At 46.4% G+C, this 13,720-nt stretch overlaps 1 protein-coding gene and 1 long non-coding RNA gene across 9 annotated transcripts in view; one reads left to right on the top strand and one right to left on the bottom strand.

Moving 5' to 3' along the window:
* The window catches only part of DYNC1I2 (dynein cytoplasmic 1 intermediate chain 2), a 37,344-nt gene extending 33,781 nt beyond the window's left edge, over positions 1-3,563 (bottom strand). Inside the window, exon 1 of one of the 8 annotated variants that reach the window (XM_083629288.1) lies at positions 3,251-3,563. The gene's annotated coding sequence lies outside the window, so the exon portion shown is untranslated. The remainder of the gene's footprint in view (positions 1-3,250) is intronic. The other 7 variants (XM_083629294.1, XM_083629289.1, XM_083629292.1 and 4 more) reach the window with 7 other exon arrangements.
* Positions 3,422-7,423, top strand: LOC310743560. The gene is made up of 2 exons (XR_014539097.1): positions 3,422-3,571; positions 6,939-7,423. It is a non-coding gene; the product is annotated as an uncharacterized lncRNA (long non-coding RNA).
* Positions 7,424-13,720: the final 6,297 nt, after the last annotated feature.

The following is a 13,720-nucleotide window of genomic DNA, read 5'->3' as shown; positions in this document are numbered from 1 at the left end:
AGTGCATGTACACATTAAAATCAGAATTTAATTCTGAAGGGGCAGCAAGTAAAATTAATGTACATTCATTGAATATATCAAACCTCCTGTTTCCTGCTGAAAACACCTATTTACCCTGGCCTTTGACAGTTAGTTTGTTTTGTTGATTCTATATTATTCTGGTTTTGATTGGAACACATTTACTCGTTTTTTATAACTGTATACTGTATTGCTGCGACATGCCTTACAGAGTACAGTATTAGCAGGAATTGAATGAATGGATGCAAAAGTCACTCTTGTACTCCTGAAAAGTTCTATTATGAATGTTAATACTTTAAACAATTTTGAGGTTAAACTAATCCAGTTAAGTAACCTTTCTTTCTTTTTTCAATGGCAGAGACAAACAATAATGCCACTAGGACTGCCTCTGGTGCGTTTCCATCATTTCATAAAAAGCACAGCAACCTGCCAGACACTGACTATTCCAGTGCATGCTTACTCAGAAGCAAATTCTCAGAAGCAAATTCTCAGAAGCAAATTCTGCTTCCTTGCAAGAAAGGGACCACTCCTACCATAACTCTGCACAGGACCTTGCAAACTAATCCTATGCTGAATTAAGACATGCCCAAACAATGACACTCAGGCAAGCAATGCTTGAATCACGTTAAAGCAAGGGTGGGAAGCCTGTGCCCCCCTGAAACATACAACTGTAGAGTTGGAAGGGACTAGAGTCATCTAGTCCAACCCCTTGCAACGCAGGAACTTCAACACCCATCAGCCCCAGTCTGCCTGGTCAGCAGTTAAGAGATTATAGGAGTTGCAGTCTAACAACATCTGGACGGCCACAGGTTCTCCAGACACAGGTGCTTCCACGGAGGATTAGAGTCAGGGCTGGCCCACCCATTAGGCAAGGTGAGGCAACCACTCACCCGGGCAGCACATCCTATTGCCAATATTTCTTCCTGTTTTAAATCATCCTTGATGCCTTCTTCTCTGGCAGGGAAGGAGGCACCATTCTAGGGTCCTCCTCAGGTGCCAAAATGCCTTGCCCCAGCCCTAATTATAGCCCATTTCCATTGCAAAGCTGTAACTGGCTGAAGTGGGCTCTGACCAAGCTTGTGCCCCTACCTAAAATGTGTTGTCAGCTTTTCAGAGGATCAGCCCTGTTAAGTGGGCAAAAACCTGTGAAGAGTAATGGGGGGGCACCTTAAGAGGATTTTATGGCAGAAGCTGAGGCAGGTTCTGGTCTACAGAAGACTTATTCAGTACAAAGCTGCACCGTCACCCCAAAGTGAGTAACTACGTTGAGACTGCTGTAAACATTAAATGGGCAGCGGGCAGCAAAAGCAACAAAGTACCTCTTGGATCCTACCGGTTCTATTTCTGCAAAAGTGAACAACTCTAGTCTAGTTGGAGTTGGGTATCTGCCCTAATCGATGGAAAGAACATCCATGCTAGTGGGCATAAACTTGGCCTTGGCCTAGAACTGGAGGCTTAAAAGATGTGGAAAAAGCTGCCGCAGGAAATGGGGGCATCAGAAGAATATTATTATTACTATTACTACTATTACTATTGCTATTATTATTATCTATATACAGTGGTACCTCAGGTTACATACGCTTCAGGTTACATACACTTCAGGTTACAGACTCTGCTAACCCATAAATAGTACCTTGGGTTAAGAACTTTGCTTCAGGATGAGAACAGAAATTGTGCTCTGGTGGCGCAGCAGCAGCGGGAGGCCCCATTAGCTAAAGTGATGCTTCAGGTTAAGAACAGTTTCAGGTTAAGAACGGACCTCCAGAACGAATTAAGTACTTAACCCGAGGTACCACTGTACCGCCCTATACCCGCAGGTCTTGGGGTGGTTCACAGGATAAAATCACAATACAAAAAAACAAAATACATAATGAAAACTAAATACAACAACCCAGTAATGCCCCCAACACATTTTAAAAGGGCACTGAATGTCAATCAACCCAAGATCTGGTGAAAAAGGAACGTTTTTGCCTGGCGCCTAAAGGTTTATAATGAAGGTGCCAGGCGAACCTATTTGGGGAGAGCAATTCCACAGATGAGGAGCCACTATGGAAAAGACCCTTTCTTGTGTTGCAACCCTTAGGACCTCTTGTGGATGAGGCACACAAATGAGGCCCTCAGAAGATGATCTCAGGGTCCAGGTGGGTTCATATGGGAAGAAGAGGTTCTTGAGTTATTGCAGTCCTGAAGGCTCTATAGGTCAAAACCAGCACTTTGAATTGGGCCCAGAAACTAATTGGTAGCTGACTAATTGCAGTCGGACCAAGACATAGCTGTCAACGTTTCTCTTTTTTAAAAAGAGAAATTCCCTTATTCCAAATAGGATTCCTCCCAAGAAAAGGGAAAAGTTGACAGCTGTGGACTAAGACCAGTGTGATATGCTCAAACCGTCTTGCCCCGGTGAGTAACCGGGTCTTAAAAAGTAATTCCAGTATAACAACAATAATAATAATTTATTATTTATACCCCGCCCATCTGGATGGGTTTCCCCAGCCACTCTGGGCAGCTTCCAATAAAACACTAAAATACAATAACCTATTAAACAATAAAAGCTTCCCTAAACAGGGCTGCCTTTAGATGTCTTCTAAAAGTTTGGTAGTTATTTTTCTCTTTGACATCTGGTGGGAGGGCGTTCCACAGGGCAGGTGCCACTACCGGGAAGGCTCTCTGCCTCGTTCCCTGTAGCTTCACTTCTCGCAATGAGGGAACCGCCAGAAGGCCCTCGGCGCTGGACCTCAGTGTCCGGGCAGAACGATAGAGGTGGAGACGCTCCTTCATGTATACTGGACCGAGGCAGTTTAGGGCTTTAAAGGTCAGCACCAACACTTTGAATTGTGCTCGGAAACGTCCTGGGAGCCAGTGTAGGCCTTTCAAGACGGTATGACACCCCCCCCCATCACGGTAAGACACTTTCGCTGCTGCCAACACGGGAAGCAAAAGCGCCCGGAGATACGAGGGAAGCAAACCTAAGGCCAAGCAAGCAAGCGCTGCTCTGAGAGGAAAGCGGCGGCGACAACGCGCGGGCGGGGCAGGGGGAGAGGCGCGGCTCCGGGGCGTCGCCCACCCCGCGGCTCCACCCCTCCTCCTCTCCGCGCGCGCCCCCCCCCTCCCCTCGCGCCCTCAACGGTCACAGGCTGACCGTTACTCCTGAGGCCACACGGCTCCGAAGCCGCCCAGGGTCTTTCTCTCCCCACCCCCGCGCCGCCGCTTGGAGGAAGCGGGTGGGGCTCACCCCGCCGGCGGTCTCGAAGGCCGCGCTGACCTGTCACCGGGGCTTTTCCTCCGCTCAAATTGCCGCCGCCGGCTCTGCTCCGAGATGCTCCTTCACAAAGGGCGGCGGGGAAGGGGCGAGACGGCAGCGGCTTCCAATAAGACGGCTGAGACCCAAAGCAAAGCCCCGCCGGAGACAGCTCAGCATCACCTGACGAGACGCGCATGCGCCGAAATGAGGCGAGGGGACTGGACGGAGCAGCAGCCGCCGTCCCTTGCGCAGCTTGGGCGTTGGGGAAGCGTGGAAAGGGGGCGCATGCGCGCGGCGAGAAACGCGGGTGACGTACGGTCGACGGGCGGAAGGGCGGTTTGTCTGGGGGCCCAGGACTAAGTTGCTCTACTGTTTTTCTGTGTGGGGTGTTTTTGTTTTTAATAGAGCGAAGGAATCAGTCAGCCACTTGCTGACATCTCTCAGATGTAGCGTTGGTTAAGGGGAGGGTAAGGACTACAATTCCCAGCATGCCATGCGGTCAAGCCTCGTCACCGCCAGCTTGCCGGCTGTCAAGCCTTCAGCCTCTTGTAAAAGGAGGAAGAGCGGTGCATTCTGGGAACTGCCATGAGTTTTCCCGGGGCGAATTGGGAATTGCAGTCCGCTTTCCGCGCTTGGGTTGCATGGAGGAAGCCGAAAGTGAACCCGTTGCTTGCTCTCCGTCTGGTCCGCCGGCTGAAAGTGCGCATCCTTACATTGTGCAGCGCTTGCCAAATGCAATTTATTCAGCGGATGTTGGTCCTGATAGGGGTTTCTGCTGTTTTTTTCATAGCACAGTTTACCCGAAATCTGATCCGGACGACGTGACCCACCCACTCGGAAGTAAATCGCACTGAATTCAAGCTGTGTGACTCCCAAGTAACGGGCAGCAAAAGAACACAGTAGTTCTGCTGGGCGTGGTCGGTTGCGCTTGCTTTTGGCCCCGAGATCTGATCATAGCTGTCAACTTCTCCCCTTTTCTTGCGAGGAATCCTATTCGGAATAAGGGAATTTCCCTTAAAAAAAGGAAAACGTTGACAGCTATGGATCTGATGCGTGTGCGCCAATTAATGTTGCAGTAGCGTGTGCTTTCTCCTCACCCGACACCCATTCTAAGAAAACAAAACAACAAACAAAAACCACCAGCAGGGTGAGTCGCTGCTGTTCATTTCTGGGAGCCCCTTCTCCATAAGGACAGAAACAGCACTTTGACGTTGTCTGCTGTCTCTGCCTTTGGCTGGACGTTTTACAGAAGGTACAAAGGCACTGCCATAACTGCCCATGCTGCAAACTCTTCAATCTTCGGACCCATTTCCTCCTCTGGACACAAGACGTTTGCACTTCTTTGAAGCTGAACGTAGAGCTGGTCTTTCTTCACTCTTGATATAGGGAACTTGTGGCCCCTCAGAAATTGTCCAGACGCCCAACATCTGCAGTCATCATGGCCAGTGGTCAGGGAATGATGGGTGTCCATGTCTAGCAACACCTAGAGGGCCAAATATTGTCCAACCCCAATCCCCTTTTCCAATATGCTTAGTATAAATTATTAGGAACTTGAGCAGGCCAGTTGCCCTTTCCCCCGCAATTGCTCCAGTTTCCTTTCTTTTCGCTTCATTACATTGATTACAGCTTCGTCTTAGGAAAATAATCAAACTTGAATTTTTCTCTTATCTCTCATCAGATGAGAGTTTGAACAGTGCATCTGTGTAAACAATAGAGGCTGTTATGTAGTTAGTTATTTTGTACAATTTATAGAATATCTCAGACCTTAAAGAGGCTGCTGCTTCTCATATTGCCAGTATTTATCAGGGAAACATGAGTGAATGGCTAACTATCATTTGTAATGTTCGGAGACAACTCACATTGCTTAAAAGCAGGTTGACAGCAGGATATATGAAGACATTTTCAGGGCCATTTTATATTTCTGCTGGTTGGAGTTGTGCAACCTGACACCATAATCTCCGTGTCAGTTGTATAGATATCCTCAACTACTGCCACCCTTTCTGACAGCTTTCATAGCTTTACTGACAATGCTCATCCAAGGAAAACAATCAATGCCAGATCTACAAATTTTGCCAAAGGGGGCAAAAGTATGCACTGTCACCCTGTTTTGTGATGCTGACTGCCCTCCCTCAGGAAGAAAAACTCCGCATTTCTGTCTATTGCTCCATAAATCTGTAGATACAGATTTGTTGTAAGACCATTAAAAACAAGCTGCAGCAGAACCGAAAGAGCAGCAAGACTCCTGGATTCATTTTTTTTAAACTACCGTATTTGAGGGTTTTTTAAACAATCAAGCAGTGTATAATTTTTATGACATAAATAAATAATTAACATCCATATACTGAGGGACTAGAAACTTAGTAAATGAATGTATCTTCTAGTTGGGGTAAATATGTGCATATACAGTATATTCCAACTAGAAGAACTAAGGTTAGCAGCAGCAGCAGCCCAAACCCCTGGAATGGGGCATTCTAAGGAAGGTGTTGGGCAAGTCCCAGATCTGCTGAATCCTGAACTAGTCCCACTGCCAGGGGCAAAACTAGGCTTTATTTCATCTGGGTCAAAGACCTAATTTGGCACACACACACACACCCAATGCACATTTGCGTACACACACAGGCTGGGAGTCTCAATGGCACCCTTCTGGAGCCTTCACCTGGGGCAAAAGACCATGTCTAGCTCCGCCCCCCCCAGTAGCTACGACTCTACTCCCTGCCATCACATGACAGCATCAGGCCTGATCTGTTGTCAGGGCCTGGGCAGAAGAGGAGTGGTGGAGACTACCTCCCCAGCCTGACCCTTCCAGAGAAGAAGGAGACAGTTCAGAATTACAACAGGGGTTTGAGGTGTAGACCACAGCTCAGAGGCAGATGAGGAGAAAAGCTGGGAAATAATGGGAGAGGAGGAGGAAGAAAAAGAAGAAGCACCAGGGGAGCGACAGCTGATGGACTTGGTGTCTTTAGAAAGCAATCCAGACTTCCCCTTTCTCAGAACCTGGCGGGCATTGAAAGTAGGAGAGCAAAGAGCTCAAAGGCAGAGGGCAAGTAGCAGCACCCGTAGCGATGAACAGAAAAGGGCAGTGGGAGGTAGTGAGGAGAGTGACTGAGGGGAGAGACAAAAAAAATTCCACAGCTGGATACACCTGCATCAAGCTCTGCCTGGTGTTGTGGATAGGAAGCAGCAGAATAAGCAATGAATATCCATGACTGAGGAAATACAGCAATGTTTGGAAGCGAGTGTGTCAAATGTGCACATAGAAAAAAACAGATTTGAACAACCTATTTGCAATATAAGGCCCCTGTCTGGAAGAAGTCTTCACGCCTACTCACACTTCTCTGAATAGTGCAGAACTGATGTTTTGCTCTCTTTGCAAAGCCAGTGAACAATCTACAGTAGGGACATTCTTCAGTTGTGTGTGTTTTCAAGTACCTTCCGCATGTCTTCTGAGTGCACCACTGCACATTGCTCCGGTTTCTGCTAGTCTGAGTACCAGTCATTGTATTTCAGGGATCCACGACAAACATTAACTGATAGGCCAGTCTCCTCTTACAAGGTAAAAGTCTTACTTCCCTATTATTGTTATTATTGTTCTAGTCTCTCCTTTTCCTTTTATATTTGTTACACTGTTAATACGCTTCCCCTATTATTCCCTTTGCCTGATACACATTTCCTTCTTTAGTGTCAAAATAAGGTGACGGTGAATCGCGAGTCCCTCCTGAGATGAGTACTCCTGCAATCTAGCAACCTTTGCCACGAAAAACATACACTCGTGAATGGGCAAGCACTTAAGAGCAATTCACCGCCGAACATTATAGAAAATAGACCTACACGGGTTCAAAGAATACAAGACCAAGTTCCCCTTTCCTCGGTTTTGGTCCAGCAAGTACGGCGCTCTAATTTTATTCCTATTATGTGGTTAAGAGGCGAGAAAATGAAAGCTTCCTAAAAGGCCCCCAAACCTCTGCTGTTGCAGTGGCTTCTAAAAGCAAGAATGGAAACACCGAAAAGATCGGCAGAAAAGGAACCATTAAAAGAAACATTGTAGGCTGCTGTATATTCTGCCCTTATTCTCTGCCCTTCCCATTAGTTTGCATTTGACAGGGAGAAAGGCAAGGGAACATGTCTGATCGTTCAAAATATAATACAGCCCTGTTTCTAAAGGAAGTGTTGTATTGCTGCTGCTTCATCCACAGTGCATGGGTTGCTGTTCATTTTCAATGAAGAAAATCAAGATCTTTGCAAGGGATGGGCTTGTTTAGTTCAGAATTTACAGTTTCTCCTTTCACGATCCGAAAATCAGTTTGATCCTTGTTTCAAGCTCCTGTCTAATAATTCTTAGAGTACTGGGAATCTGGATTGGAATGGAAAATTAAGGAGAGAGGTTCCCCCCCAGTCTATTAAGGTGAATGGTTTTAAACCTAGAGATTTCAAGACATCATATTTCCCCATTGTCATATTGGGCTTTCCTTCCCAACCTCAAGGGGATAAAGTAAGCAACAGAAGGCGCAAAGCTGCTGTGTTTTCCAGCATGCAACATACATTTCACTGGTACGTATGCTCAGAACAGTTAGCATTCTCTTCTTGCTGGCAAATTTTTATCCAGTAAATGCTCCTAACCATAGGTGCCATCTCCACAGGTCACAGTAACTCTCAGTGTTCAATTTCCTGTGGAGTCAATCGGTCCTGTCTGTCAGTCTGCCTTAATACGTGCAGCCTTTATGCTTAGAAGAAGAGCAGTTTGTATTGGTTTTCGCAGGAAAATAACTTCGGCTCAAGTGCTGGCATAAAAGCACAGGTGGCAACAGAGACAAAGGTCCGTTTCGCACAAGGCTTTTGGTTACAGGAAACAGCACCTCTACATGCACAAAGGATGTGGTTCATCTAGGTTCAGTACAGCACAGGAAAAATTTCCTCCAATAATTGGTTGGCGCCTGTCTGTCTTGAGAGACAATGGAGTTCACCTTCAGGGGTGAAGTCAAACTGATGTGTTAGCAGCACCAAAGTGACTCCCTGGGGTGCAAGACTGGGCAGTGTGTATGGAGGTCCTGGGCTGCCCATACAAAAAGACCCCCCTCTCAGCCTCGCTGATGTGGTCCAAAGGAAAGGACAGCAATACGTTTGGCACCAGCTTGGCTGCAGGAGTTGCCAGAAGGAGGTGTGCAAGGTGCCATCCAGCCATCTTAGGGACTCCACTCTGGGTTTGTCTAGCTTTTTCTTCTCCCAAATATATCCTTCCCAAGTTGACAAGCCCCATCTGCCCCTCACTTCCCTCTACAGCATGTGTAGAAAATGTCTTCTTGATCGTTGGACCCAGCACTGGTTTTGTTATGTATTGAGTTGAATAGGATCCAAACTGCAGCAGTCTGATTGGTCCTAGAACAATAGGATCCAAAAGGCAGCAGTCTGATTGGTCCTAGAACAATGCAGCAGTATGATTGGTTGGCAGGAACCACCCAATCATGCTCCAGATAGAAGTGAATCCACAACCTGATTGGCTTACAGTAGAATTCCGGAATTAGCCAATCATGTGCAGCCCATTGTGTAAATAATGTATATAAAGCAGATACTTTGAGGGGACTTTCATTCATTCCTCCTCACCACTATGAGCTGAATAAAGAGCATGAAATCACTTTGTGACTCTGAGTATATTCCAGGTTTTGTCCGCTCAATCTGCCAGAGCCTGTCACCTATATTGCTGTGACTCTCACTTTGCAGTCTGCCAATCTAAATTGCGTATACAAGAAATGCTGTGCAATCCTAAATATGTCTACTCAGAAGCAGGCTCTGTTGAGTTCAATGGGATTTGCTTCCATGACGCTGCCATGTGAATATCCATTATTTCTTCTAGCTTTCAAAGATTCAAACAAAGTCAACTGCCACAGGTACACACACGTTTGTTACTGAGCTGAGAATGGGCTAGTCTAATGTCGTTTACATAGATCTGCCCCGCTATGGAATCTGATGCTTAAAGCGGCCACATGGGATGACTGGTCCTTCCTCTACATAAGAATTTCTTCCTATATACATAAAAATGTAGGGCTGTCACCACACAACCACCACTGGATAATTGGTAGTGCCATGTCGCAATTGTGATGGCCTGGGACTCGGGCTCAGACTCAGAACCAGAGGAGTCTCAGTCCGCACCGGATCCTTTGCCTCAGGCAGCATCTGAACCTGGTCTGGGGCCTGATTCTGAAGAGCCCCAGTCTGCACAGGTTCCCCTGCAGCAAGCACCAGCTGAGCCAAGTCAGGGGCCTGAGCCTGCCCTGGCTCCAGATGCAGGGATTACCTTGTTGCCTTCAGCTGGGCTATCACTTACAGCTGCTCCACTACCAGTTGGGTCAGGAGAGGCTGAGGCGGCCTCTGGGTCTAGTAACCCACTGACATCTCCCGAGCTGCAGAGACTAAGGTCTGAGAGAAGGAGAGACCTGAGTACTCGCAGGAGGAGTGCTCGCCTTCGGGGAGACAGGGAGATGAGTCACCGGGGGATCAGGACCGACCTTTACCCTGACAAAGATAAAAGGCTGTCGGACCCGCCCCAGGTTGCGGGAGCAACATTGCTGTTCGCCAGAACCTGCCTGAGACCCTGTGCCTGACCTTGCCTGGTGTCCTGCCTTGTGTCCTGCCTTGGCCCTGTTGGACTGACTCCTCGCAGAACCCTTGGATTTGGGACCGGATCTGGACCGCGTTGTTTGGGTTACCCCCGGGCCCAGCACAGCAATACTGGATTTGCATGAAGTTAGAATGATGTGATCCACCCATGGGATGCAACGGCTATTTGCTCCCCAGTCTCTAATATGGCAGGGCAGGGCCATACACAAGGCTGTGTAGTGGACAACCATTCATTTTCCTTCTGTCAAGACAATACAGCGTGATAAAAATCCTATCTTTTCCAGATACTAAGTGATCATAAATTATTTGATTGTGAAAATACAGGCTGTTATTGTAGCACAGAATCTTTGGCCAGAAGGCATCTGTCAGTCTTTCAAGCGACCGTCTCTTTTTCGTCACTGCTAAGCGACATTGCAAAACAAAACCTCCTTTTATTAAAAATGCTCAAATTGTGCACGTTTCCCAAAATGGGCATTTATGAAACGTTTGAAGGGACCTTTCATTCAAACTCGTAAAATCTGTTAAAGCAAATTTCATATATTTCCATTAAGGAGACAAATGACTTCTCGTAGGCAAGGATCAAATGCATCAGAGAGCCGGTATGCTGTCTTAATAATGGGAGGTGGGCTGTGGAGGGTGGGAGAAATGATGGAACACTTCCAGTTCAAAGAATTCAGTGCTTTTCATTTATGCTGGAAATAATGTGAATGATGTAACCTTCACCTCCCAGTTGCAAAGTTATCAGGCAAGGCAGACATCACTAGATGCATCACATTTCTGACGTGAAAATGACTAGAAGGCTATTTCCTTCTATTTCTTTCCTCCTGAAAATTGTTCAAGATCTTATTGTAATATATTGGGGCGGGGAGCCTGCATAATGTTGCAGGCGACAAAGAACTCGGCTAGAACCTCTCTGAGAGATTATTGCTATTCTGTCTTTGTGCTGATTGAAATCCAGGATGTTTATATCCAAGCCATTACGAGACACTGGCAAATACCTTTCTGCCCCACTGGAAATGTAATCTTTCTATTGAACATTTTACCCTGGTGAATTTTGTCTGCAATAGGAATGGGCAGTTTTGCATTTGAATCAAATAAGGTCACTGCTTTGCATAAATTGATGTGGAATATACTCTGCTTGCCTTTAGATGAAATTGATCCGTTGTTGGGTTGAACAGAATACATGGCAGTAAATATTTGGACATAATTAGGTTCCTTTTAAGTCTTGGTGAATGCAGAGTAACAGTGAGATGCCCAGCGTCTCTAGGTTGGTTTAGGTATAAAACCCAGATAGTTTCAGTATAGTAATGCTTTCAGAAATGGTCCTGTTATCGCTTAATATTAAATCCACATTGTTGAATATACAGTTACAATGGTGTAATCCTTTGTATCTGAAATAAAATCAAGAGTTTTTGCCAGTGGGTACTTCCAAACAACAATGAAAAGCCATTTTTTTCTGCTAACACTATAATAGTGCTAACTCTATTCAGCAGTGATTGTGCATGTATTTAGTTTTAATTCTAAGGAAAAGGAAATTCTCTGGAAGAGATGAGAATCTTTCTCTAACCCCCACAGCACACACCTATCGCCTACCATGGTTTTTAAAAAACCCTGCTGTAATTCACGGTTTCTTCCTGCATGGCACCTCAGCAACTGTTTTATGGCTATAGTTGAAAGAGGGAGGGAAAGAAATCCCACTTGCTGCTGCCTATGCACTACTCAGGGTGGTTTACAGCAGTTTAAAAATTACGGTGTTGTAAAATACAATTAAACTACAGTGGTACCTCAGGTTAAGTACTTAATTCGTTCCGGAGCTCCGTGCTTAACCTGAAACTGTTCTTAACCTGAAGCACCACTTTAGCTAATGGGGCCTCCTGCTGCTGCCGCGCCGCCGGAGCATGATTTCTGTTCTCATCCTGAAGCAAAGTTCTTAACCTGAAGCACAATTTCTGGGTTGGCGGAGTCTGTAACCTGAAGCGTATGTAACCTGAGGTACCACTGTATATTTAAATACAGTGGGTGGGATTCAGCTAACTAGTCCCGCTAGTGGAAGACCACGCAAGGAATTCTGCTAGTGCAACAGGGCTTTCCCCCTCTCTCCCTGTTACGATAATGAAGCAATGCTGCTGCAAAGTCCTAGCTTGAAAAGTAAACATGATGGGAATGTTGGGACTGTCCGTGGGAAAAAGAGGGACAGTCAATTCACAATGCGAAGCACCGGAATTAGCTCAGAGTGAAATATGAGCTCTTCCGTTTATTCCTGTCCGGGATGTACAGGAAGTGTTTGTCACAACACTGCTGGAGTTTGGAGAGAGCAGTCATGTTTTTTGTAACGCTGCAAAGACAGAAATAAAAGCATGTAAATACGTTTCTGTCTATCTCTTTCCCCTGCCTGGGGGGGCAGGAAAGAGGGGTGTGTTCGGCTTCCGGAGGCGGCGCCAACGGCAATGGCGGTCTCCTTCTAGCTCGGAGGGAGAAGCTCCGCGGAAATCAGGTCTGTCCGCTACGGCGAAGCGGAGACCCTTGTGAAAACCACAGGCAGGAGAAGCCTGTGACCGTGGGACTCGGCGGGCACCTGTAGCGCCCCCCGGACTAGCGAAGGGACCCCGTAAGGGGCTCCGGAGCGCAACGGGAGTTTGGCGCGGTGCTGAGAGTCGATCGCTTTTTCCGTGGGGTGAAGCCGCACAGCTGTTGCCAGAGAGCGCTGACCTTTGTGACAATTCGGCTGCTAAACAACTACCCGTGAGTAGGTGAAGTTTAAGAACTGGGACTTAAAGGAGGAAAAAAAGGATTAATTCGGCACTGAAGCGGGAAGGTGTAAACAGGAAGTCCGCCTTTCCGTTTTCTGTACACAGTTCAAAGCAAAGACTCTTTAAGCTAAAGACCTAGAGAGCGGTGTTATAAAAGCTCCAAATCCGAACATCAAAGTAAAAGAACTCCCCCCCCCCAGGCTGGTGGAGAGGGGAGGGGGAGAGGGAAAAGTGACTTTTTTACTTCTGGAAAAAATAGAGACAATTATCTAACTCCTGGGAACGGACTGCCAGGTCCACTAGAATTGTGGCACTGAGAGTCGCACTATTTATAGACAATGTAACTTTTTAATGGTTAACTCTGCAAAGGAGATACTTGTTGAAGGTCTTCTCTGGACTTGAAACTGTTGCTTGTTTTCCTGAGGGGGACTTAGGAAAGTTGGAAAAGATTATTTATTGTAACTTTAATGACTGCTACAGTGTCCCCCTAGAGGAACATTGAAACTGCACACCCAGCTGGGGGATTTTTCCATTCTTTACTTTGGGGATTTTCCACGGTAAGACTTGACCGTGGGATCGACCTTGATTCATAGACAAAAGTGTGATGACTGATAGGACAACAAGATCGGGCAAGGCTAGAGTGCAGCAGCCCAGCACAGTTTCCCAGCAACGTAGATCATCTGTTCCCGGCCCTCCTGTGACACAGGGGGAAGACTTTGCACAAGCTGGGTCAAAAGGAATGGCTTCAGAAGGGGATTTTACTTCTGTGTTAAATAAAATTTATGAAAAATTGGAAGGCCTAAGCAAACAAGTTACGGAACAATCAACTAAAATAGACAGGAATACTGCCAGCATTAATAATCTGGGACAGAAGGTGAATTCCAATACAGAATCTATTGAAAAATTGCTGGAAGAATCTGCGTCTAATCGAAAAATAGCCGAGGAAGCAAAAGAAAAAGCAGTGGCTGTAGAGGAAGAAATAAAACCTATGCGCAAACAGATTGGGGACCATCAGTCACTTCTGTCTATGATTGAACTGAGGGAGAAACAGACCAATCTGAGGATTAGGGCAGTACCGGAATCTGAAAAAGATAACCTA

Source organism: Podarcis filfolensis (assembly GCF_964270895.1).
Source record: "Podarcis filfolensis genome assembly, chromosome: 1".
NCBI lineage: Eukaryota > Metazoa > Chordata > Lepidosauria > Squamata > Lacertidae > Podarcis > Podarcis filfolensis.
This window is presented reverse-complemented; position numbering and strand designations above follow the sequence as displayed.